The 23,513-nt window shown below is 43.2% G+C and overlaps 1 long non-coding RNA gene across 1 annotated transcript in view; it reads left to right on the top strand.

Moving 5' to 3' along the window:
- The window catches only part of LOC120996154, a 44,147-nt gene that overhangs the window by 19,434 nt on the left and 1,200 nt on the right, over positions 1 to 23,513 (top strand). The window contains exon 2 of the long non-coding RNA XR_005777735.1: positions 14,383 to 14,717. This is a non-coding gene — a long non-coding RNA (uncharacterized LOC120996154). The remainder of the gene's footprint in view (positions 1 to 14,382; positions 14,718 to 23,513) is intronic.

Here is a 23,513-nt window from a genome sequence, read left to right as displayed (position 1 = left end):
TTTCTTTCCGTCATGGGATGCGGAGCAAAATTGATCCAGCATGACCCACAATGCAAGTCAATGGGGACGGATCCGTTTAACTCTGACACAATCTGACACAATAGAAAACGGATCCGTCCCCCATTGACTTTTAATGGAGTTCATGACGGATCCGTCTTGGCTATGTTAAAGATAATACAACCGGATCCGTTCATAACGGATACAGACGGTTGTATTATCAGTAACGGAAGGATCCTGCCGGATCCAGCAAAAACTCTAATGTAAAAGTAGCCTAATTTAATGGCCAGAAACAGGCGAGCTTGGTAAATGTGCCTCATTCAGTTGCGCTAAAAAAGTTGCAGTGTAGCCTCATCCTTAGTTTTAATTTGCTTGGTTAATTAGGTGCTGTAACTAAGACAAACCATTCTACCTTAGACTTCATGCACATGCAACAGGCGCCTTCCCCTAGGGCCCTCTATATAACGCGTCACAGGTGTCGGAAATGCCGAGTGGTATGTTGCAGCCTAAAATGTCTCTTTAGGGTATTTTCACACTTGCGGCAGAGGATTCCGGCAGGCAGTTCCGTCGCCGGAACTGCCTGCCGGATCCGGCAATCTGGAGTCAAGCTAATGGCATTTGTCAGACGGATCCAGATGCGGATCCGTCTGACAAATGCATTGCAATACCGGATCCGTCTCTCCGGTGTCATCCGGAAAAACTGATCCAGTATTATATATTTTTTTGCATTTTTAAAGGTCTCCGCATGCGCAGACCGAAAAGCCGGATCCATTTTGCCAGAACACTAATGCCGGATCCGGCACTAATACACTTCAATGTAAATTAATGCCGGATCTGGCATTCCGGCAAGTGTTCAGTATTTTTGGCCGGAGATAAAACTGCAGCATTCTGCGGTATTTTCTCAGTCCAAAAAACGTAAAAGGGACTGAACTGATGCATCCTGAACGGAATGCTCTCCATTCCGAATGCATTAGGATAAAACTGATCAGTTTTTTTCCGGTATTGAGCTCCTGTGACGGAACTCAATACCGGAAAACAAAAACACTAGTGTGAAAGTACCCTTATGTGTGTCACGGTGCTCCTACCTGGATACTGCTGGACCCCAGGCTTTGGCTCTGAATCAATAAATAAAGGGAATAATTGAGGGATTAAGGAAGAACTTGAGTCCAGACCTTGAGATGACGTTCAATGGCAGCTTTACTTTTCATAAACGTTTTCCAGAACGGTTTACAGGCTTTGTCTTGGTTCTAGCAGGTTTTAGCAAGAAACTGGCAGGCAAACTTCACTCTGCTATGTCTGTTTCTCTATGAATCTAGTGTACTGACAGGCTGGCTGTAAAACTCAGCTTCTTCTGTATGCTGCACTTCACTTGGTAGTCTGACTCTAGGTTATGCCAGGGTACTTTCCTCCTGGCTCCTGAGGCTTCAAGCTTTGGCTTCCAAGCCCACTTCTCTCCATATAAAGTGAGCCGCACAAAGGCGTAGCTATAGGGGGTGCAGAGGTAGCAGTCACTTCTGGGCCCAGGAGCCTGAGGGGCCCAAAGACCCTTGTGCCACATAAGACACTGTCATTATAGAAAGTGGAGGGAAGGGGTTAGGTCAAGAATTTGGCATGAGGGGGTGCCCTTTCAATGTTTGCCTCAGGCAGCAGGAAGGCTGCGTGCTTCCTTGACCCTTTCCAACAAGCACTGAGGGAAGGGGGGCCCAAGCTGCACTCTTGCACTAGGGCCCATGAGCTTTTAGCTATGCCCCTGGAGCCGCATATATGTGACGTAACACGTCACGTGACGTGACAAATCAGTCACGTGATCCATCGTCTAGTCGCATGATGCTGCCGGCAAATTCCACGATAATTACAGGGATAGATGTCTAGAGAATAATAGCGCATGCGCAGGCCTGGCATAACAGTCGCACAAAAATAGACAATCTATAACGCCCTAATACCATAGATGTGAATAGTAACCAACATGATTATATAAAAATGATGCAAATAACAGCAAAAATACATAAGTGATACAAATCGCATGATGAGATGTAAACAATGCATGCCATAAGTGATGATCAATGAACGTGATTAGAAGGTGTAAATGAATACAAATCCCAGTGAAAATTTTTTAAATATAAATGTAAAAATTATGAAAAAACTAATAAATAAATAGTGTGCAGTGAAAAAATAAAAGTGAAAAATATGATGTGAAAATATTGAATTAATAGTGGTGTATGAATAAAAATATGTGAATTTTTCTTTTTGCGTTAGTATATTCTCTTTTATATCCAGGAACATATTGCAAACGAGCCTAAAAAGTGTATGAAAGGTGGGTAATTTCATGCAATGACAACACTGATTATTAAATAATAAACAAATACAAATAGCAATTCATAATTGAAAGTAAAAAATATTAAAAACAATGACATATGCTGACCCAGGAGGTGCCTATAGGACAGACAAAAAGCCAGGAGACTCATTGTGTTCAGTTGGACGCAATGTGTTAAATTTTGAAACCATTTGCATTCCAATTGAGCAAGTTTCTTTGAAATATCTCTATCCAATATTCTAATCTATTCCCTGGACTTTCAAACCCCTGGGATCACAGGCATGATACATTTTGAAATATTTGGCAACAGGTTTCAAATTAGTCATATCCATATCAAGAGCAGCCGAAATGTCACGAACGTGCTCACGTACCCTGACCTTCAACTCCCTCGTAGTGAGGCCCACAAACACTTTTGGACATGAGCATTTTGCATAGTAAACCACTGCTGTACTAGAGCAGGTTAACCGATGTGCAATTTGAAAAACCTTCTCGCCAGTAACATCACAGAATTCTGTAGCCCTTTCCATATTGGTACATCCCATACATCTCCCACAAGGGACAAAGTCCCATTTGGGTTTTCCTAACCCGGGAAAAATTGGAGGATAGGATGCCATCAAAGAAAGAGAATATTCCATTTCATAACCGTACATCCTCCATTTCATCTTTGTCCTCAATCTCTGACCATTTGGAATCCACAGGAAGGATGACAAGATCTACTTCCTCAAATAAAAGAAAGGAGGCCCCTGGCCCCATATCCAATGGGAAGAGGAGGAATTTCCTGGAGAAGAAGGGAGATACACAACATGATAATCTGAAGGTAATTAACCTTTCTCAACATGTGTTGTCCTTGGTGGATATATCAGTTTTGGAAAAGGGTCTCACCTTCTCCCCTTGTGCCCCTTTTGATCACTTTACAGTGGTGAAGGATTTGCACATCTTCGCCCACTCGTTACTTCTCAAAAAGTGGCACCATAAGGAAGGGCATACTGATATTTTTACTACCAAAGAAGAACAAGAGGCTGTGCGGTCTTTGGAGGAACTATTGGACGAAAACAAAATAGATAGGGATGATGAGATTCCACCATCAATTAAATGCAAGTCAAAAAAGTTTCCATCCCTTTCACTATGTCCCTCTATCGATCTTTTTGGAAAATTGGTATCCAGGGAATTTGTGGATATTCCTGTGTCTGTATCTAGGGACAACTTGTCAAGGGCACAACGTCAGAGCTTGAAAAATTTCTCCAAGCTTTGATGTAGGGTTTAAACCCTCGGATAAGGGGGGTAATATTGTAGTCTGGCCCTACTCACTATACGAAAAGGAGGCATACAGACTATTGAGAGATAAGGAATGCTACAAGATATTAACTTTTAATCATTCAGCATTCATTTAAAGGGATTATGAGGCGGATTTTGAACAAGGCCCTGGATGAAGGTGTAATATCCAAGCCTCTATATGATTAGTGTTGAGTGCGAATATTCAAATAGCGAATATTATTCGCGAATATCCCAACTTCGAAAATTCGCGAATATTTCTAATATAGTGCTATATATTCGTTATAGCAAATATTCGGCATTTTTTCCCATCTGAACAATGGGCACATGATTCCTCCCTGCTTCTTGCTTGTGGGCCAATGAGTCATTGGTCCACAAGCAACTTAAGCAGGGAGGAATCATGATGACTTCACATGGAAAAAAATTCTGAATATTCAAAAAAACGAATATATAGCACTATAGTGAATATATTCGTTTTAGAATATTCATCTATTTTTTATCCTGTACAGTTGTTCCAGCATACTCCTCCACGACAAGCGTCCCGGTCACTATGGGAACGCCCGGTAGTTAGAATATACCATCGGATCTGAGTTTTCACGATCTGAGTGAGATCGTGAAAACTCAGATCCAATGGTATATTCTAACCCCCCAGGCATTCCCATAGTGACGGGGGCGCTTGTCGGGGAGGAGTATGCGAATATAATGAGGCAGTAAGGTGCCCAAAGGGGTGTTATTTTCATTCAAAAGGTGCCCAGGAATGCCCTAGAGTGCCCAGGTCCGCCACCCTTACAGAGCCCAAGCACGCCTCTCTCTCCTCTCATACACTATGCACCCAGCCTTGCCATTGCTATCACGCCCACCCCCCCCCCCCTTAATCCAGGTTACGTCGCTAGTAGCCGATAACCCCGCCTACCCTTTCCCTTCAGCTTGACCCACAGGCACATGACCTGTGCTCTTCCAGTTTAATTGAGGGCATCAGCCTCAATTGTTTCACTGGGCATGCGCCGAGCCCAGTGACGTTTTTGGCGCAAATTGTTGGCACGGCAGAACATAAAAAATGGCTTTATATGCAGTTAGAGTGCTCCAATATATTCACGATTGCACTAATTGGCACTAATGATGCGAATATTTTGGCGCAATACGTGAAAATTCACATTTTAGCAGGTCTGACTACATATTACCGATTGGTGCACTATGTATTGTTGTGACATCACAGCACTATGTCTGTAGCATGTATGTATGGATAGCAGAACCTATCACACTACCTAACACACTGCACTGCAAAAGCTTCACTATATCAGGATATAAGTAATGGATCCAAAAAAGGGACGGTTTAAGGTCTGACAATATATGGATGTAGGTGCAACCAACGGACCTGGCTCACCCTGCCAGTATAAATAGAATTGAGAACAAAAGAATTGTGGGTGGGCACTCAAACTATGGACTAGGCAGAAAGCAATTTATTATGTGGTCAATAAAACATAAAATATTACAATAAAATACAAACATAAACAGTCCTAGTATTGATGGGCAAATAGCATGTATATTACATATAAAATCCTAGTCTGCTAGGCAATGCAAAATGTATATCGAGACCTGCAACATGTACAATCCTAAAGTTGCAGGCAATGCAGATCGCAATGTGTGTACTAGGACCTGCAGCAATAAAGCAATGGGACTGAATCTTGCAGCAAGTGTCAGACTGATGCGCCCCCCTCCCCCATGTATCCAGCCCCCAGCGAGTGTCAGCCTGATGCTGTCCCCCCCACATATGTGGCCCCTGCCCCGGATGCAGGTCCCCCTGCTGTGTGTGAAGGCAGCGGCTCCATTCCTGAGCCGCCGCCATCAGCAGCGAGTGTCCGCTCTATGCTGACACTCTGCTGTAACCCCTTAGGTCCCTTTCACACGAGCGAGTATTCCGCCCGGATGCGATGCGTGAGTTGAACGCATTGCACCCGCACTGAATCCCGACCCATTCATTTCTATGGGGCTGTTCACATGAGCGGTGATTTTCACGCATCACTTGTGCGTTGCGTGAAAATCGCTGCATGCTCTATATTCTGCGTTTTTCACGCAACGCAGGCCCCATAGAAGTGAATGGGGTTGCGCGGAAATCGCAAGCATCCGCAAGCAAGTGCGGATGCGGTGCGATTTTCACGCACGGTTGCTAGGAGACGATTGGGATGGAGACCCGATCATTATTATTTTCCCTTATAACATGGTTATAAGGGAAAATAATAGCATTCTGAATACAGAATGCATAGTAAAATAGCACTGGAGGGGTTAAAAAAAAATACAAATATTTAACTCACCTTAATCTACTTGATCGCGCAGAATGGCATCTCCTTCTGTCTTCATCTTAGCTGTGTGCAGCAACAGGACCTGTGGTGACGTCACTCCGGTCATCGCATGATCCATCACATGATCTTTTACCATGGTGATGGATCATGTGATGGACCATGTGATGACCGGAGTGACATCACCACAGGTCCTGTTGCTGCACACAGCTAAGATGAAGACAGAAGGAGATGCCGGCTCCGCGATCAAGTGGATTAAGGTGAGTTAAATTATAGTATTTTTTTTAAACCCCTCCAGCGCTATTTTAGTATGCATTCTGCATTCAGAATGCTATTATTTTCCCTTATAACCATGTTATAACGGAAAATAATACAATCTACAGAACACCGATCCCAAGCCCGAACTTCTGTGAAGAAGTTCGGGTTTGGGTACCAAACATGCGCGATTTTTCTGACGCGAGTGCAAAACGCATTACAATGTTTTGCACTCGCGCGGAAAAATCGCGCGTGTTCCCGCAACGCACCCGCACATTTTCCCGCACCGCCCATGTGAAAGGGGCCTTAGATGCCGCGGCAGCGGCATCCATGGGGTTAATAAAGGGAGGGGGCTTCCTCTCTCAACCATCGGGGCCATTGCAACCGAACGCTTTGTAAAGGCGTCCAGTGCTGCCATCTGCAGGAAATCTGATAGTACTATACTTTGCAATGCAAGAGCATTGCAAAGTATAGTACAGCCATCAGACCCACTGGATCTTCAAGATCCAAGTGAGACTTGATAAGTAAAAATAAATAAATAAATAAAAATGGAAAATAAATATAAAATAAATTGCCTTTTCCTATAAAAAAAATAGACATATTAGGTATCACCGCGTTCGTAACGACTGGCGTTATAAATATATCACATGATCCACCCCATTCGATAAACACCATTAAAAAATAAAACACCGAGCGATCAAAAAGGCATATTTCAAACAAAATGGTACCAATAAAACCATCACCTCATCCCGCAAAAATTGAGACCCTACATAAGAAAATCGCTCAAAAAATAAAAAAATATATAGCTCTCAGAACATGGAGACACTAAAACATCATTTTTTTATTTTAAATATGCTATTATTGTGTTAAAGGGAAATAAATTAAAAAAAGTGTACATATTAGGTATCACCGCATCCGTAACAACATGCTCGATAAAAATATCACATAACTTAACCCCTCAGGTGAACACCGTAAGAAAAGAAAAATTAAAACAGTGGCAAAAAAGCCATTTTTGTCACCTTACATCACAAAATGTGCAACACCAAGCGATCAAAAAGGTGTATGCCCCCCAAAATAGTACCAATCAAACCGTCACCTCATCCCGCAAAAAATTATACCCTACTTAAGGCAATCGCCCAAAAAATAAAAAAGCTATGGCTCTCAGACTATGGAGACACTAAAACATTTTTATTTTTTTTCAAAAATACTATTTTTGTGTACAACTTAAATAAATAAGAAAAAGTATACATATTAGGTATTTCCCCGTCCGTAACAATCTGTTACATGACCTAACCCCTCAGATAAACGCAGTAAAAATAAATAAATACTGTTCCAAAACAACCAATTTTTTGGTCACCTTGCCCCATAAAGTGTAATAATGAATGATCAAAAAATCCTATGTACCCAAAAATGGTACCAATAAAAACCTCAACTCTTTCTGCAAAAATCAAGCCCCTGCACAAGACAATCGGCATAAAAATAAAAATATGGCGTTCAGAAAATGAAGACACAAAAACAATTTATTTTTCAAAAATGCTTTATTATGTAAAACTGAAACAAACAAAGAAAGTAGACATATTTTATATCATTGCATCTGTAACAACCTGCTCTATAAATATAGCACATGATCTAACCTGTCAAATCTTGTAAAAAAAAAAAAAAACTGTGGCAAAACAGGCATTTTTTGGTTACCTTGCCTCACAAAAAACGTAATATAGAGCAATTAAAAATCATATGTACCCTAAATAGTACCAATAAAACTGGCACCTTATACCGTAGTTTTCAAAATGGGGTCATTTTTGGGAGTTTCTACTGTAAGGGTGAATCAGGGGGGCTTTAAATGGGACATGGCATCTAAAAACCAGTTCAGCAAAATCAGCAAAAACCATACGGCACTCCTTTTCTTCTGCGCCATGCCGGGTGCCCTTACATCACTTTAAGACCACATGTGGGGTGCTTCTGTAAACCGCAGAATCAGGGTAATAAATATAGAGTTTTGTTTGGTTGTTAACCCTCAATGTGTTAAAGAAAAAAATGCATTAAAATGGAAAAGCTGCCAAAAAAGTAAAAATTATAAATTTTATCTCCATTTTTCTTTAATTCTTGTGGAACACCTAAAGGGTTAACAAAGTTTGTAAAATCAGTTTTGAGTAACTTGAGGGGTGTAGTTTCTACAATGGGGTCATTTATGGGGGGTTTCCACTGGGTAAGCCCCGCAAAGTGACTTCATACCTGAACATACCTGTACTTAAAAAGTGGGTTTTGGAAATTTTCTTAAAAATTTTAAGAATTGCTTCTAAACTTCTAAGCCTTCTAACGTCCTTAAAAAAATAAAATGACATTTACAAAATGATGCCAACATAAAGTCAACATATGGGGAATGTTAACTAATAAATATTTTATGAGGTATCACTTTCTGTTTTAAAAGCAGAGAAATAGAAATTTAGAAAATTGCGAACAGTTCAAAATTTTTGGTAAATTTGTGATTTTTTCATAAATAAAGGTGAAATATATTGACTCAAATTTATGACTATCATGAAGTACAAGTCTCAGAATGGCTTGGATAAATAAAAGTGTTCCAAAGCTTTTACCACATAAAGTGACGCATGTCAGATTTGTAAATTTTGACCTGGACTCTGGGGCATCAATGACCCTTGGTCATAAAAGGGTTAATAGTTTTTACTTTCAATTATGAATTGCTATTTGTATTTGTTTATTATTTAATAATCAGTGTTGTCATTGCATGAAATTATCCACCTTTCATACACTTTTTAGGCTCGTTTGCAATATGTTGGACATAAAAGAGAATATAATAGCACAATTTTTTTTTTCACATATTTTTACTCATGCAACACTATTTATTCAATATTTTCACATCATATTTTTCACTTTTATTTTTTTATTTTTTTCACTGCACACTATTTATTAATTTTTTCATCATTTTTACATTTATATTTCACATTTTTTCACTGTGATTTTTATTCATTTACACATTCTAATCACGTTCATTGACATCACTTATGGCATGCATTGTTTACATCTTATCATGCAATTTGTATTACTTATGTATTTTTGCTGTTATTTGCATCATTTTTATATAATCATGTTGGTTACTATTCACATCTATGGTATTAGGGCGTTATAGATTGTCTATTTTTGTGCGTTGTTATGCCAGGTCTGCGCATGCGCTATTATTCTCTAGATGCCGCTGACATCTATTCCCATAGCTATCGCGAAATTTGCCGGCAGCATCATGTGACTAGAAGATAGATCACGTGATTGATTTGTCACGTGACGCGTCACATCACATATATGCGGCTCACTTTATATGTGTTCAGATATCTTATGGTCCAGGTGTGTATAATTAGTGACATTTGCAATGAGCATTGCAATTGGTTATTGGGAGTATTTATTGTGTGTCCTGCAGTGATGACCCCAGACGAGGGTTCGCCGAAACGAGCGTCAGGGTTGGCGCCATCCCGGAGGAGGCACACTATGGGTAATTGATTCTGCCTTTGTAATCTGTTGCAATGTTTGTACTTGCACTTGCACTTTATATTCTTTTATTAAATGGTGGAGCAGCATGAATTAGTACCATTGTGCATTGTGCCCCCCCTCTGGTTGATGAAAAAATAATGAAGAAACAGCACCACCCATCCCAATCTGGAAATAAATTTACCAATCATTGAAGAGTAGTTTATAGTGCACGCGGGTAGAGATCCAGGCTAGGGGTCCCATTCAAATGCCCAAAGTAAAAGAATCTTCAGCACTCGCCAATGGGGTGAAAAAAATCTGTTTTAGGCCTCATGCACACGACCGTTGTGTGCACCGGTGGCCTTTGTTCCGTTTTCCGTGATTTTCTGCAGACCCATTGACTTTCAATGGGTCCGTTGAAAACTCGGGAAAATGCACCGTTGTTCATCCGCGGCCGTGATCCGTGTTTCCTGTCCGTCAAAAAAATATGACCTGTCCTATTTTTTTAACGGACAACCGTTCACGGACCCATTCAAGTCAATGGGTCAGTGAAAAAACACGGATGCACACAAGATTGGCATCCGCGTCCGTGATCCGTGGCCGATGGCAACTTTCACACAGACGGATCGCAGATCCGTCTGCATAAAAGCTTTTTCAGATATGAGTTTTTACTTCGTGAAAACTCATATCCGACAGTATATTCTAACACAGAGGCGTTCCCATAGTGATGGGGACGCTTCTAGTTAGAATATACTACGAACTGTGTACATGACTGCCCTCTGCTGCCTGGCAGCACCCGATCTTTTACAGGGGGCTGTGATCCGCACAATTAACCCCTCAGGTGCAGCACCTGAAGGGGTTAATTGTGCGTATCATAGCCCCCTGTAAGAGATCAGGGGCTGCCAGGCAGGAGGGGGCAGACCCCCCTCCCTCCCCAGTTTTAATTTCATTGGTGGCCAGTGCAGACCCCCGGCCCCCCCTCCCTCCCATTATTGTATTATCATTGGTGGCCAGTGTGCGCCCCCCGGCCCCCCCTCTATTGTATTAATATCATTGGCCAGTGTGCGGCCTCCCCCCGATCATTGGTGGCAGCGGAGAGTTCCGATCGGAGTCCCAGTTTAATCGCTGGGGCTCCGATCGGTAACCATGGCAACCAGGACGCTACTGCAGTCCTGGTTGCCATGGTTACTTGGCAATATTAGAAGCATCATACTTTCCTGCTGCGCTGTCTGTGACCGGCCGGGCGCTCCTCCTACTGGTAAGTGACAGATCATTAAGCAATGCGCCGCACAGACCTGTCACTTACCAGTAGGAGGAGCTCCCGGCCGGTCACAGACAGTGCAGCAGGTAAGTATGATGCTTCTAATATTGCTAAGTAACCATGGCAACCAGGACTGCAGTAGCGTCCTGGTTGCCATGGTTACCGATCGGAGCCCCAGCGATTAAACTGGGACTCCGATCGGAACTCTCCGCTGCCACCAATGATCGGGGGCGAGGGAGAGGGGAGGCCGCACACTGGCCACCAATGATATTAATACAATAGAGGGGGGGCCGGGGGGGGGCGCACACTGGCCACCAATGATAATACAATAGAGGGAGGGGGGTCCGGGGGGGCCGCACACTGGCCACCAATGATAATAAAATAGAGGGAGGGGGGGCCGGGGGGGGGCTCACACTTGCCACCAATGATAATACACTAGAGGGAGGGAGGGGGGCCGCACTGGCCACCAATGATATTCAAACTGGGGAGGGTCTGCCCCCTGCTGCCTGGCAGCCCCTGATCTCTTACAGGGGGCTATGATACGCACAATTAACCCCTTCAGGTGCGGCACCTGAGGGGTTAATTGTGCTGATCACAGCCCCCTGTAAGAGATCGGGTGCTGCCAGGCAGGATGGGGCAGTCATGTACACACTTCTTAGTATATTCTAACTTGAAGCGTCCCCATCACCATGAGAACGCCTCTGTGTTAGAATATACTGTCGGATATGAGTTTTCACAATGTAACTCAAATCCGATGGTATATTCTAACATAGAGGCATTCCCATGGTGATGGGGAAGCTTCAAGTTAAAATATACCATCGGATTGGAGAAAACTCTGATCCTATGGTATATTAACTCCTGACTTTACATTGAAAGTCAATGGGGGACGGATCCTTTTGCAATTGCACCATATTGTGTCAACGTCAAACGGATCCGTCCACATTGACTTGCATTGTAAGTCAGGACGGATCCGTTTGGCTCCGCAAGGCCAGGTGGACACCAAAACGAAAAACGGACGAAAAAACGGTCACGGATCACGGACCAACGGAACCCCGTTTTGCGGACCGTGAAAAAATACTGTTGTGTGCATGAGGCCTTATTCAAACAGCAGCATAATCAGAGCGATGTTTCGACCATGACTGGTCTTTCTCAAGCAGTGTGATCATAGTATAATATTGTGCCTTAAATAGTGTGTGTTGTGGGAGTCCCTATCACCTTCCCCAAAGTGGGAGTATACCACCAAGAGTATCCATATTACATATCTTATGAAATGGACAGTATTCTCATATATACAAATCACATAAATTCATTATGTTAATTGTACAGAATTCCTGTGAGGTCCTGCGCTAAATCCTGGCGTGTCCCTGCAACGACAGCGCATGCGGCGTGCCCTCGCACGTGTCGCGCAGAAGCCAGTGAAAAAAAAGGGAGGTCATGGGTATTGCCATCGCCACTGTTGTCAGGGGGAGGAAGCAATCTCCCAGGAAACGGAGATGCTTCCCACCCGAGGCATCCAGCTAAGGAGAGCTCCACCGACAGACTTCACATACTATAGAGACATAAATAAACCAGACCGCTCTCTAATTCCAGTGGCTAAATAATATTGGAATACATCCAAGCAACACAAATCGAAGATCCTCAAATCTGTTATGGAACTCCCTGTCTCTGAAAATTTTTCCAAATTTGGACATAACATTTCTCAACTAAGATTCCAAGTAATTGATGGAGTTTCCTCAAGAAACTGAAATGGATTCATAGACTGAACACCCTTGAACCAAAAGGACTCAATAGGGACTTCAATTTGAGCATTTTCATCTAATGTGGGGGCCTCCCAGAGCATATAGCTTAGGGGACGCATGGGGACACGATCACTTGTTCTTGTTTCATGGTTTTATTGTTTTGGCCGGTGGTGGTGTTTTTTTTGTGTCTCCACCCCCCCTTTCCCTTTTGTGTTTACAGGACTTAGATGAAATCTGGTTCCAGCTGGTTCGGATCCCTCTTCTGCCAAGTGACAGGTGTCCTGGGGTCAGCTGTTAATTGGTCAGCTGTCCAGCAGCGGGAAGAAGAACATCAGCTGATTGTTCGATGCCTGCTGTGGCGGGAAGCCTGCGGGTTTAAAAGATAGGGCATCGCCATTAGTCACCTGCAGTTTTTAAGAAGACCTGGACCTGTGCAGAAGATGGAAGAACTACTGCGACAGCTCATCTTGAAGGCTGAATCGGCAGGCTGAGAAGAATGGCTGTGGTAATGCCTTTCCCAGCCTGAACATATGGTAGTGTAACATCCCAGAGTGGGGTTACTATACGCTTTTACCCCGCTACAATCTGCTAAGAGCATTAATATTGTCATCTGATGTGATTTCCTCATGTCATTCACTACTGTGCAGTTGAAACCATTTTAAATGTTATATTTTCCTTTGTAATGTCTCAGGTCTACCAGCAGGTGGCGGCATCGTTGGTAGGCATAGTTTTAATGTTATGGCCATTCAGAATGGAACATTCCAGTTCTGTTCTGCCCCCCTGCTTAAGGGAAGTAGAGTTTCCCATGCCCTGCGGCAAGGGAGGGAAGAACCAGTTAGATCCAGTGTGTTCCAGCTCTCCCTGCAAGGGGAAGGCTGTGTTGGTAGGAGCTCCCAGTTACAGGGATCCCAACCTAGGATCCAGCCTCGGCTGAGGCCAAGGATCATCCTTCCCAGACTGAGCCATCAACCTCAGTGCTGGTGGACAAGCAAGCAGCCACCTCCACATCTACAGACCTCCAGGACAAAATATACCCTGTGAGCAGAACTGTGAGTGTTTATCCAGAGTCCAGGAGAAGCCAAATCTCTCCTCAGCTAGTCAGGCCCATATCAAGCAGAAGACAGACAGAGCAGAAGATAGATACCTGCCAGATTCACTAGGCATATGAATAGAAGCAGAATACATATTGATTCCTGCCACATATTGCCAATTCCTGCTGGGACCCAAGACCTATGCTGTAACTCGTATGGATTCAAGCTGCCATTAAGTAAAGACAAGTTGGATTATTTCACCAGTCTGGATCTCATTCCTTACTATCAAAGTTCCTCAGTTACTCCTACTAACAACACTCAATTTATTGCAAGTGAGTCAGGATCCAGGAGTCCAGCCATACCAAGGTAGGAGACACCGTTGACATTACACAGAGACATTATTTCCCTCTGGCATTCCTCACCTGGTACGTGAGTTATGACATCTTAAATGGCCCTGTTGCAGTACCTTCACAAGCTGCAATTGGCGTCACAAACTACTCATAGACTTATATGCACCTATCCGGACCCACTGCATCATTGGCCACCGTACCAGTGTCCTGCTCATTGCAGTAGCGGCGAAAAATCAAGCGGAGTGGCGCTTGCTGGAGGACAAAGAACAAGAAGCTGCGCCGGAGAGTGTTCTGCTAAGGGAGGCGGAGTCTGATGCACTGCCAAGCAAAAGAGCCAGACGTGCAAAGCGCTCGTATTCTCTGCCTCCTGAAGCTGGCAATAGGAGGGCCAGATTGGTGTAGTGTCTGGAAGTGGACCCTGCGTCATCGACTGGCGCCAGTAGAAGACGTCATCGAAAGACGGCGCCCAGCACAGAACCCGGAAGTATTCAGCAACAACAAGTAGCGGCAGTGAGCAGGAATACAGCCGATACAGCATGTCAGCATAAAGAAGCAGCGATCACATACCCTGAACTACAATGGATTTACAGCTTACCTGGATACAGCAAGGGAGAATCCTCTACTCCAGCACTGGCTAAAGTTCCTGAGATCAGCGGTGAATTTCCTGGGAAGCTGAAGCTGAGGTTTCCTCAGTCCTCGGTTTCTGTGCAGGAGGTTCCATCTAGTGGTGAGAAACTACATGTACAGTCTCTGTCTAATTTATTGTCTAATCAGAAATTTGTTTCAGGTTAATATGCCCTTTTTCCGATTTTGTTCAAAATGAGAACACTAATTCGCCAGCTGGAGTCTGGGTTAACCATCCAGTGGCAAGGGATTTTAGTCAATCTACAGTCAGCGCCCCTAATCTTATCTGAAGCCTGTGTTAAGGAGGCAGTATCTTGTGAGGTTTTGCCTCTAGGCTTTCATTTACCATGAAATATTAAGGAGCGTATTTGGCGCTTAGAGTTTATTGATATAATGTCTTTATTACCTTCTAATAAAGAGCATATTGTAAGTAGTGACAAAAAGGATGAGAAATCAGAAGAAGTCAGAAAGCGTAGTCAGCCACGATGCAGGCTTTTTGTATTTATGCATCAGTGTTATGCAAAAAGCTTCCTGTCAAGTGCTGTGGTCTTTTTCAGCACTTGAATATAATTCTGAAAGCTTACTGTAATTTCGGTGGAATCGCCTGGTTCCATTATGATGAGATGTTCAGGCAAAAATTAGATATCCACCCTTCTTTAAAATGGGGTTCAAAGGACTTTGGGCTTTGGATTAATTTAATGCTTACTCAAAGAACCGCTCTACTGAAGCAGACTCCTTCTCAAAGCTTGAGGAAAGGAGTTTGCTTTGCTTTCAATGAGAGTACATGCAAGTGGTTAACCAACAGCCGCTACAAGCATAAATGCTCCTTTTGCGGGGGCACCCATCCTTTATCTAGGTGCTTTAAGCGAAGCGGTCAGAGGAATTTTAAAACAGCCAAGGAGCAACTTTCCAAAAGCATTGACGCCAGTGAAGTTAGCAGAAATGTTACCTTGGCTAAAACTCTACCCAGACCAGGTGAAGGCTAAATTAATTTTTGATGGATTTTCAGAAGGGTTTGTTGTTCCAGAATTCAAGGGCGAAGGGTGTGTCTTAGTAGATAATTTAAAATCTGTCACTAGAATATCAAATGTAGTTCATGATAAGAATAATAAATAATTGGTTAGTGGTAGAATAGCAGGCCCTTTTGATTCTCCACCATGTGTGAATTTTTGGGTATCGCCGTTGGGTATTGTTCCTAAGAAGGAACCGGGCGAGTACAGGTTAATTCATCATTCATCTTTTCCTGTTGATAGTTCTCTTAATGATCAAATTGGTAAGGATGAAGCGTCTGTTTCCTATGCATCCTTTGAGCAGGCAGTTGCATTGTTGAGACGTTTTGGCCATGGGGCTTTACTGGAAAAAGCTGATATTAATGCAGCATTCAGGCTTTTGCCAGTTAGTTCTACTGGTTTTAATTTTTGAGTTTTAGTTTTGATGGTAAGTTTTATTTTGACAAATGTTTACCTATGGTTTTTTTTAAGTCTTACTTGTATTTTGAATCTTTTCCCTCATTTTTACATTGCGTAGTTCAGGTCCCGGTTCCGGAGGGTGGAGTTTTGCAATACCTAGATGATTTTATGTTCATAGGTTTTTTGGATTCTACCTTATGTTCTTAACTTTTGCAGTGTTTTCTTAATATGTCTTGTAAATTTGGTATTCCTGTTGCGGTTGAAAAACTATTTTCCCTTGTTCCTGTTTAGAGTTTTTAGGTATAGTCATAGATAGTTCTAGGATGGAATTTCGTTTATCTGAGACTAAGCTTGAATCATTAAGATTTAGTTTAGTGTCTTTGCTAGCAAAAAGTAAATGTACTTTGAAAGAATTACAATCTTTGTTGGGCTCTTTAAAGTGCACATGCAGGATTATACCAATGGGCCGTGTGTTTTCTAAAAGGTTGTATTTCGCTTCAAGAGGTTTGCGGTCACCTAGGGCTCATATCAGATTAACAAGACCTCTTAGAGAAGACATGGCTATATGGCTTGAGTTTTTGAGTAAATTCAATGGCAGGAGGAGTTTCAAGATTCTGATGCTCTTCAGTTATTTACAGATTCAGCAGGTAGTTGTGGTTTTGGTGCTTTCTGGAACAATAAGTGGTGTGCAGAGAGGTGGCCGTCCTTTTGGGTTGAAAGTAAATTCACTGTTAATATTGTTTTGTTAGAATTATTTCCAGTTTTGGTTGCAATGGTAATTTGGGGTTCCTTTTTCAGAAATAAGAGAATTCTTCTGTTTACAGACATTAAAGGGGTAGTCTTTGCTATTAATACGTTGTCATCAAAATGTGAAAAAACGGTTTGCCTTTTAAGACATCTAGTCTAATATATATTTAAAAGCAAAGTATATTGAGGGTAAATCTAATGACATAGCCGACTCTTTATCTTGTTTTCAGTGGATGACGTTTCGGGAGTTGGCCCCTTCGGCAGATTAAGTAGGGGTGCCTTGTCCTATGCATTTATGGGACCTGCTGTGAGATTAATTATGCATAGCATACGTAATTCCCTTGCACCTCGAACATGGGCTGCATATGCATCCGCATGGGATGATTGGTTGTTATTTAGTCAGTCGGTGGAATTTGTTCCATCTATTAGTTTAGAGAATTTAGGTCTCATGTTTGTTTCTTTACTTATTGCTAAAAAACTTTCGGTGTCTTATATTGCTAAAACGATAGCTGGAGTGTCATTTTTTCAAAGAATATATGGTCAGTCACCTTTATCAGTTATGTTTATTATCAAGCAAGCTTTGAAAGGGTATTGCAAGGCCAATCTTAGTGCTGATTTGAGGCGCCCTATATCATTAGATTTCTTGGAAAAATTAATAAAGGTGCTTCCAAATGTCATAAGGGATCATTTTGAAATGGTTTTATTTCAGACTGCGTTTATTTTGGCTTTCTTTGGAGCTTTTAGGATTGGCGAATTAGTATCTATTACAAGAGTATCTGGTCCTGGCCTTCTTTTATCAGATGTTGCAGTTATGGAGGACAGGGTTACTATAAGAATTAGACATTCAAAAACTGATCAGTTAGGTCATGAGCTGGTTGTTTCTTTGAACAGATGGTCTAACTCTGTTTTGTGTCCAGTCTGAGCTGTTAAAGCTTGGCTACAGTTAAGACCAGCTGTTCAAGGTTCCTTTTTATTGCATTCTGATTTGAGTCCTTTAACTAAATTTCAATTTAACTATTTGCTCAAGAAATGTTTAAGTGCCTTGCAAATGAGTCATCTCCGGATATCCTCCCATTCCTTCCGAATAGGTGCAGTTACTGAAGCGGCTGGGAGGGGGTTGGAGGATGCGATCATTAAAAGAATTGGTCGCTGGACTTCTAATAGGTTTAAATTATATGTCAGACCAGATTTTTTTGATATTCTTATATTTTACAGGTGTCCAATGTATAGTTTGGGTTATTGGACATTTCTTTGTTTATTGGGCCCAGAAGACAGCCAAGAAAATAAATTATACAGAAAATGTATCCTTTATTCCAATAAATGTAATATCTTCTGGTTTGGAGTCAGGGATTTACAATGGAAAGATCTACTGAATTTGATTCAGTAATTGATTTTTGAATGGCCTTTACTGCACATGTTAATTGTGCATGCGGGTGGGGATGACAAAGGTAAAGTTAAGACGTTAGATATGTTATGGAGAATGAAGCAGGATATGGCCTTGCTAAAAAGTTCATTTCCAGACACTGTTCTGGTTCTCTCGGAAATTGTTCAGAGACTTACATGGTCATCTGAAGAAGCTCGGCCATTTGAAAGGATTAGAAAAAGATTAAACAGGGCAATGTTTAAATTTATGCCTATGCTAGGAGGTCTTAGTTATAGACACAGTGACCTGGAGGGTTTCATTCCGGGTTTATATATGACAGACAAAATGCTTTTGAAAAGTGCCTGTGTTCTCTTTTCTTTCTTTTTTTTTTGGGGGGGGGGGCATGTCTCTGTTAGTCATGGCTTGTGGGATATGGTACTTAGTGGTCAATATTTATTCATTATTGGTTTAATTATTTATTTGTGGTTTGTTTATTGATTATTGATTAAATATTTATATATTTATTGGTTGATTTGAATAAAGCAACACAGCCTTTTTTATCCAACATTAAGTTGTGGTGTCTGATTAACAATTTAATTGAGTGATTATGTGATCTGTGTCTCCAAGTGGGGGCCCCCGAGAGCATATAGTTTAGGGGAAGCATGGGGACACGATCACTTGTTCTTGTTTCATGGTTTTATTGTTTTGGCCGGTTGTTACGGTCACGTACACACACACACAGGGGGGGAGGGAAGTGACCACTGCGCTCCACCCTTACCCCTGGCCCTGCCTACTTGCCTCGCGAGTCCTAATGACAGGGGACAACTGGACGGCAATCCCTAACTTGGAATAAGTGCAGGGATGACAGACAGACAAACAACAGGACGTGAACGGACCGAGTCAATACCAGGAAAGCTACAAAGTACAAAGGTTTAAGCAAAGAATGGTCAGGAGAAGCCGGGGTCAAATACCAGGAGAGCAGAGAAGTACAAGAGGAGTCCTAAGAGAGTAGTCAGGTGGGAGCCGAGGTCACAATACCAGGACAGATGCGCAGTACAGGAGGATCAGGCAAAAGGATGGTCAAGGAACAGGATCAGGTAAGTATTCAGCAGTCCAACAGATAGCCAGGAACCTAGAAATTAACAGGCAACCTGTAGCCAGCAGGCTGCCTGTATTTATAGTGGGGAGTGAGGGTCATGTGACGTGGCCAGCGTCACATGACCGACAGACCAACCAGACGAGCACCGAGTGATCAGCTCGGCGCTCAAGGCAGACTAAGAGCAGGGAGCCACCCAGCTAGTAAAGCCGCCCTGGGAATGAGGTCAAACACAGAACCTCATTCCAAAAGCTAAGCAACAGTTCTGCAGGCAATGGGGGACCGAGTGCACCTTCGGAACTCCGTGACAGTACCCCCCCTTTTACGAGGGGCCACCGGACCCAAGACTTCAGGCGATGGCTTTTCAGGGTGTTCTAAATGAAATTTACGAACAAGTCTAGGAGCATGAACCTCCCTGGCAGGTACCCAAGATCTCTCTTCAGGTCCATACCCCTTCCAGTGAATCAGGTACTGAAAGGAATTACGCACCTTCCTTACATCCACTATTTTAGACACCACATACTCGACAGCATCATTAACAAGAACCGGCGGAGGCGAGGCTTTTGATGGTACTACCGGTTCAAAATATTTTTTAAGCAGAGATTTATGGAACACATTATGAATGTGGAATGACTCAGGCAGTTCCAACCTAAAAGATACCGGGTTAATCACTTCCGTGATCTTATATGGTCCAATAAAACGAGGAGCAAATTATTTTGAAGTTACCTTGAGAGATAGATTCTTGGAGGACAACCATACTTTATCCCCAACCTGAAAGTTTACCCCCCTTGAACGTCTCCTATCGGCCTTGAGTTTTTGAGAACATTGAGCCTTTTCTAGGTTCGATTGAACCCGGGCCCAAACTGTGCACAGTTCGGAGGAGAGTTTATCCGCTTCAGGGTTAGAGGAGGAGACGGACGACCCAGAATGAAAACGGGGATGAAAACCATGGTTACAAAAGAAAGGGGAGACCCCAGCGGAAGAATTGACACGGTTATTCAAAGCAAATTCAGCCAATGGAAGAAATTTCACCCATAATTGCTGGTCATCAGCAACATACGACCTCAAGAATTGTTCGACAGACTGATTAAGGCGTTCAGTCTGCCCATTACTCTCAGGGTGGTAGGCAGAGGAAAAAGGCAATGAAATTTTACATTTTTGACAGAAGGCCCTCCAGAATTTGGACACAAACTGCACACCCCTGTCAGAAACAATATTTTCCGGGATACCATGCAATCGAACTATTTCTTTCACAAAAATAGACGCCAGGGTTTTGGCATTCGGGAGTTTAGACAGGGGAATGAAATGGACCATCTTGCTAAACCTATCCACCACTACCCACACTACAGTCTTACCCTCCGCCAGCGGTAGGTCAGTTATAAAGTCCATCGAGATATGGGACCAGGGTCTACTGGGAATGGGTAGGGGTCGTAGGTTACCAGCAGGGCGAGTCCTAGGTGTCTTGGACCTGGCACAAACCTCACAGGCTGACACATAGGACTTGACATCCCTAGTTAGAGTGGGCCACCAATAAGATCTAGAAACCAGATCCTTAGTGCCCTCAACACCCGGATGTCCACAAAAGGCAGAATCGTGACACTCACCCAACAGCTGGAGACGAAATTGTACGGGAACAAACAACTTATCTGTTGGGGTGGATACCGGTGCCAGATGTTGTTCCGACCTAATGCGAGCCGAGATATCCTGGGTAAGAGCTGCTAAGAAGATTTTTGCTGGTAGGATGGATTCAGGTGGTACCTCAGTAGGTTGAAAAGCCTGGAAGCTCCGAGATAATGAGTCCGCCTTCACATTTTTACTTCCCGGCCTGAACGTGATGGAAAAATCAAAACGAGTAAAAAACAGAGCCCATCTGGCTTGACGGGGATTCAACCTCTTAGCAGACTCGAGAAACATAAGGTTTTTATGGTCAGTGACAACAGTTACACAATGCCTTGCCCCCTCCAGAAAATGCCTCCACTCCTCAAATGCCCATTTAATGGCCAGCAGCTCCCTATTCCCTATGTCGTAGTTTCTCTCCGTGGGAGAGAATTTCCTGGAGAAGAAGGCACATGGTCTCAGATTAGTGAGGCTAGCAGGACCTTGTGAAAGGACTGCTCCTGCGCCGTCCTCGGACGCATCCACCTCCACAATAAAAGGTTTCTCCTGATCAGGCTGGATCAGAATGGGAGCGCTACTGAATGCCTTTTTTAATTTTTCAAATGAAGAAATGGCCTCAGTAGACCAATTCTCCAAATCCGCCCCTTTCTTAGTAAGGTCGGTCAACGGTTTAGCAATTACGGAAAAATTCATAATAAATTTACGATAGTAATTGGCGAAACCTAAGAACCGTTGTAAGGCGTTTAAGGATGAAGGTCTTACCCATTCCTTAATTGCTAGTACCTTACCAGGATCCATCTTGAAGGCGTGAGGAGTCAGAACATGCCCTAGAAACAGAATCTCCTGCACACCAAAGACACATTTCTCTTGTTTAGCGGATAGCTGATTCTCCCTCAACACCTCTAATACTTGTCTAACATGAGACACATGGGATTCGAAGTCAGGAGAGAATATCAAAATGTCGTCAAGATAGACAATAACAAATTTACCTAAGAACTCCCTAAGAATGTCATTCATGAAGTTTTGGAACACAGCTGGGGCATTGCTGAGTCCAAAAGGCATCACCTGATATTCAAAGTGTCCTACCGGAGTATTGAACGCCGTCTTCCATTCGTCTCCCTCCTTGATTCGGATTAGATTGTATGCCCCTTTCAGGTCAATTTTGGAAAACCAGGTTGCCCCCAGGACCTGGTTAAATAAATCCGGAATCAATGGGAGGGAGTACCTATTCTGGACAGTGATTTTATTTAATCTCCGGTAATCGATACATGGCCTAAGACCACCATCTTTTTTCTTAACGAAGAAAAACCCCGCCCCCATAGGAGAGACAGAAGGTCTAATATGCCCTTTACCAAGGTTCTCCTTAATATAATCTTCCATGGCCTTGCGTTCGGGCATAGAAAGATTATAAATTCGTCCTTTAGGAAACTTGGCCCCCTCTACTAGCTCTATGGTACAATCATAAGGTCTATGGGGGGGTAGAACCTCCGGGGTTGGTGATGAGAATACATCAGAATATTCTCTAACAACAGAGGGTAAAGTATCAGACTTTACTGAGACCCCAGCCTGTAACACGGACAGGCACGAGTCACACTTAGGCCCCCATCTCACCAACTCCCCATTGGACCAATCTATGGTGGGGTTATGTAGTCGGAGCCAAGGCAACCCTAGTACCACCTCAGCAGGTAGGTTCTCCAGGACTAGAAGCGAACATCTCTCTGAGTGGCACACACCCACGGTTAGAGAAATCTCCGAGGTACATAAGCTCACCGTACCACCAATAAGAGGAGTAGCATCAATAGCCATGACATGGATAGGAGTTGGTAAGGCAAACATAGGAATACCCAATCTAACAGCATACTCAGAGTCAATAAAGCTAGCCGCTGAGCCAGAATCAATAAAGGCCTTACCCGGCCATTTATCTACTCCCAGAGAAATCGTAATGGGTACCGAAAGCTTACATTTAGAAAATTCAGTGTGTACCTGGTCTTTAGGTTGCCTTGCCTTAGGAGACTTGACAGAGGACCTTCTTAGGACACTGGTTGATCCAATGGTCAGAATCTCCACAGTAAAAGCATTCTCCGCGTCTGCGGCGAAGATTCCCTCGGGTCATGCCAACCTGCATGGGTTCCTCGGTGGACAAACCTCACCATTGTCTCTGGGATAGGCCTCTGGCTGGACCACCATCTGGGAAGAGAACTGTTGTTCCTGTCGTCTCTCTCTAACCCGTCGGTCAAGTCGGACAACAAGGGTCATCATCTCCTCTAAGGTCTCTGGAAGTTGATAACTGACCAGAAGATCCTGTAATTTATCAGACAGACCTGACCTGAACTGACTCTTCAGGGCTGGTTCGTTCCATCCTAAGGGGACACACCACCTTCTGAATTGGGTGCAATAATCCTCCGCTGGTAAATTGCCCTGAACCAGTGCCTTTAGAGCCGTCTCGGCTACTAGAGCCCTGTCTGGTTCATCATAGAGGGTACCTAGGGCCTGAAAGAACCCCTCCACAGAATATAAACAACTGGCCCAGCAGGTAAAGAGAACGCCCAGTCCTGGGGATCACCCTGTAATCGGGAAATGATAATGCCCATGCGTTGACTCTCGGGCCCAGAGGACACGGGGCGCAAACGGAAGTAAAGTTTGCAACTCTCCTTAAAAGAGAGAAAC

This window comes from Bufo bufo, chromosome 3, assembly GCF_905171765.1.
Source record: "Bufo bufo chromosome 3, aBufBuf1.1, whole genome shotgun sequence".
NCBI classification, from domain to species: Eukaryota; Metazoa; Chordata; class Amphibia; order Anura; family Bufonidae; genus Bufo; species Bufo bufo.
The sequence above is the reverse complement of the archived record's forward strand: the minus strand, read 5'-3'. Positions and strand labels throughout refer to the sequence as shown.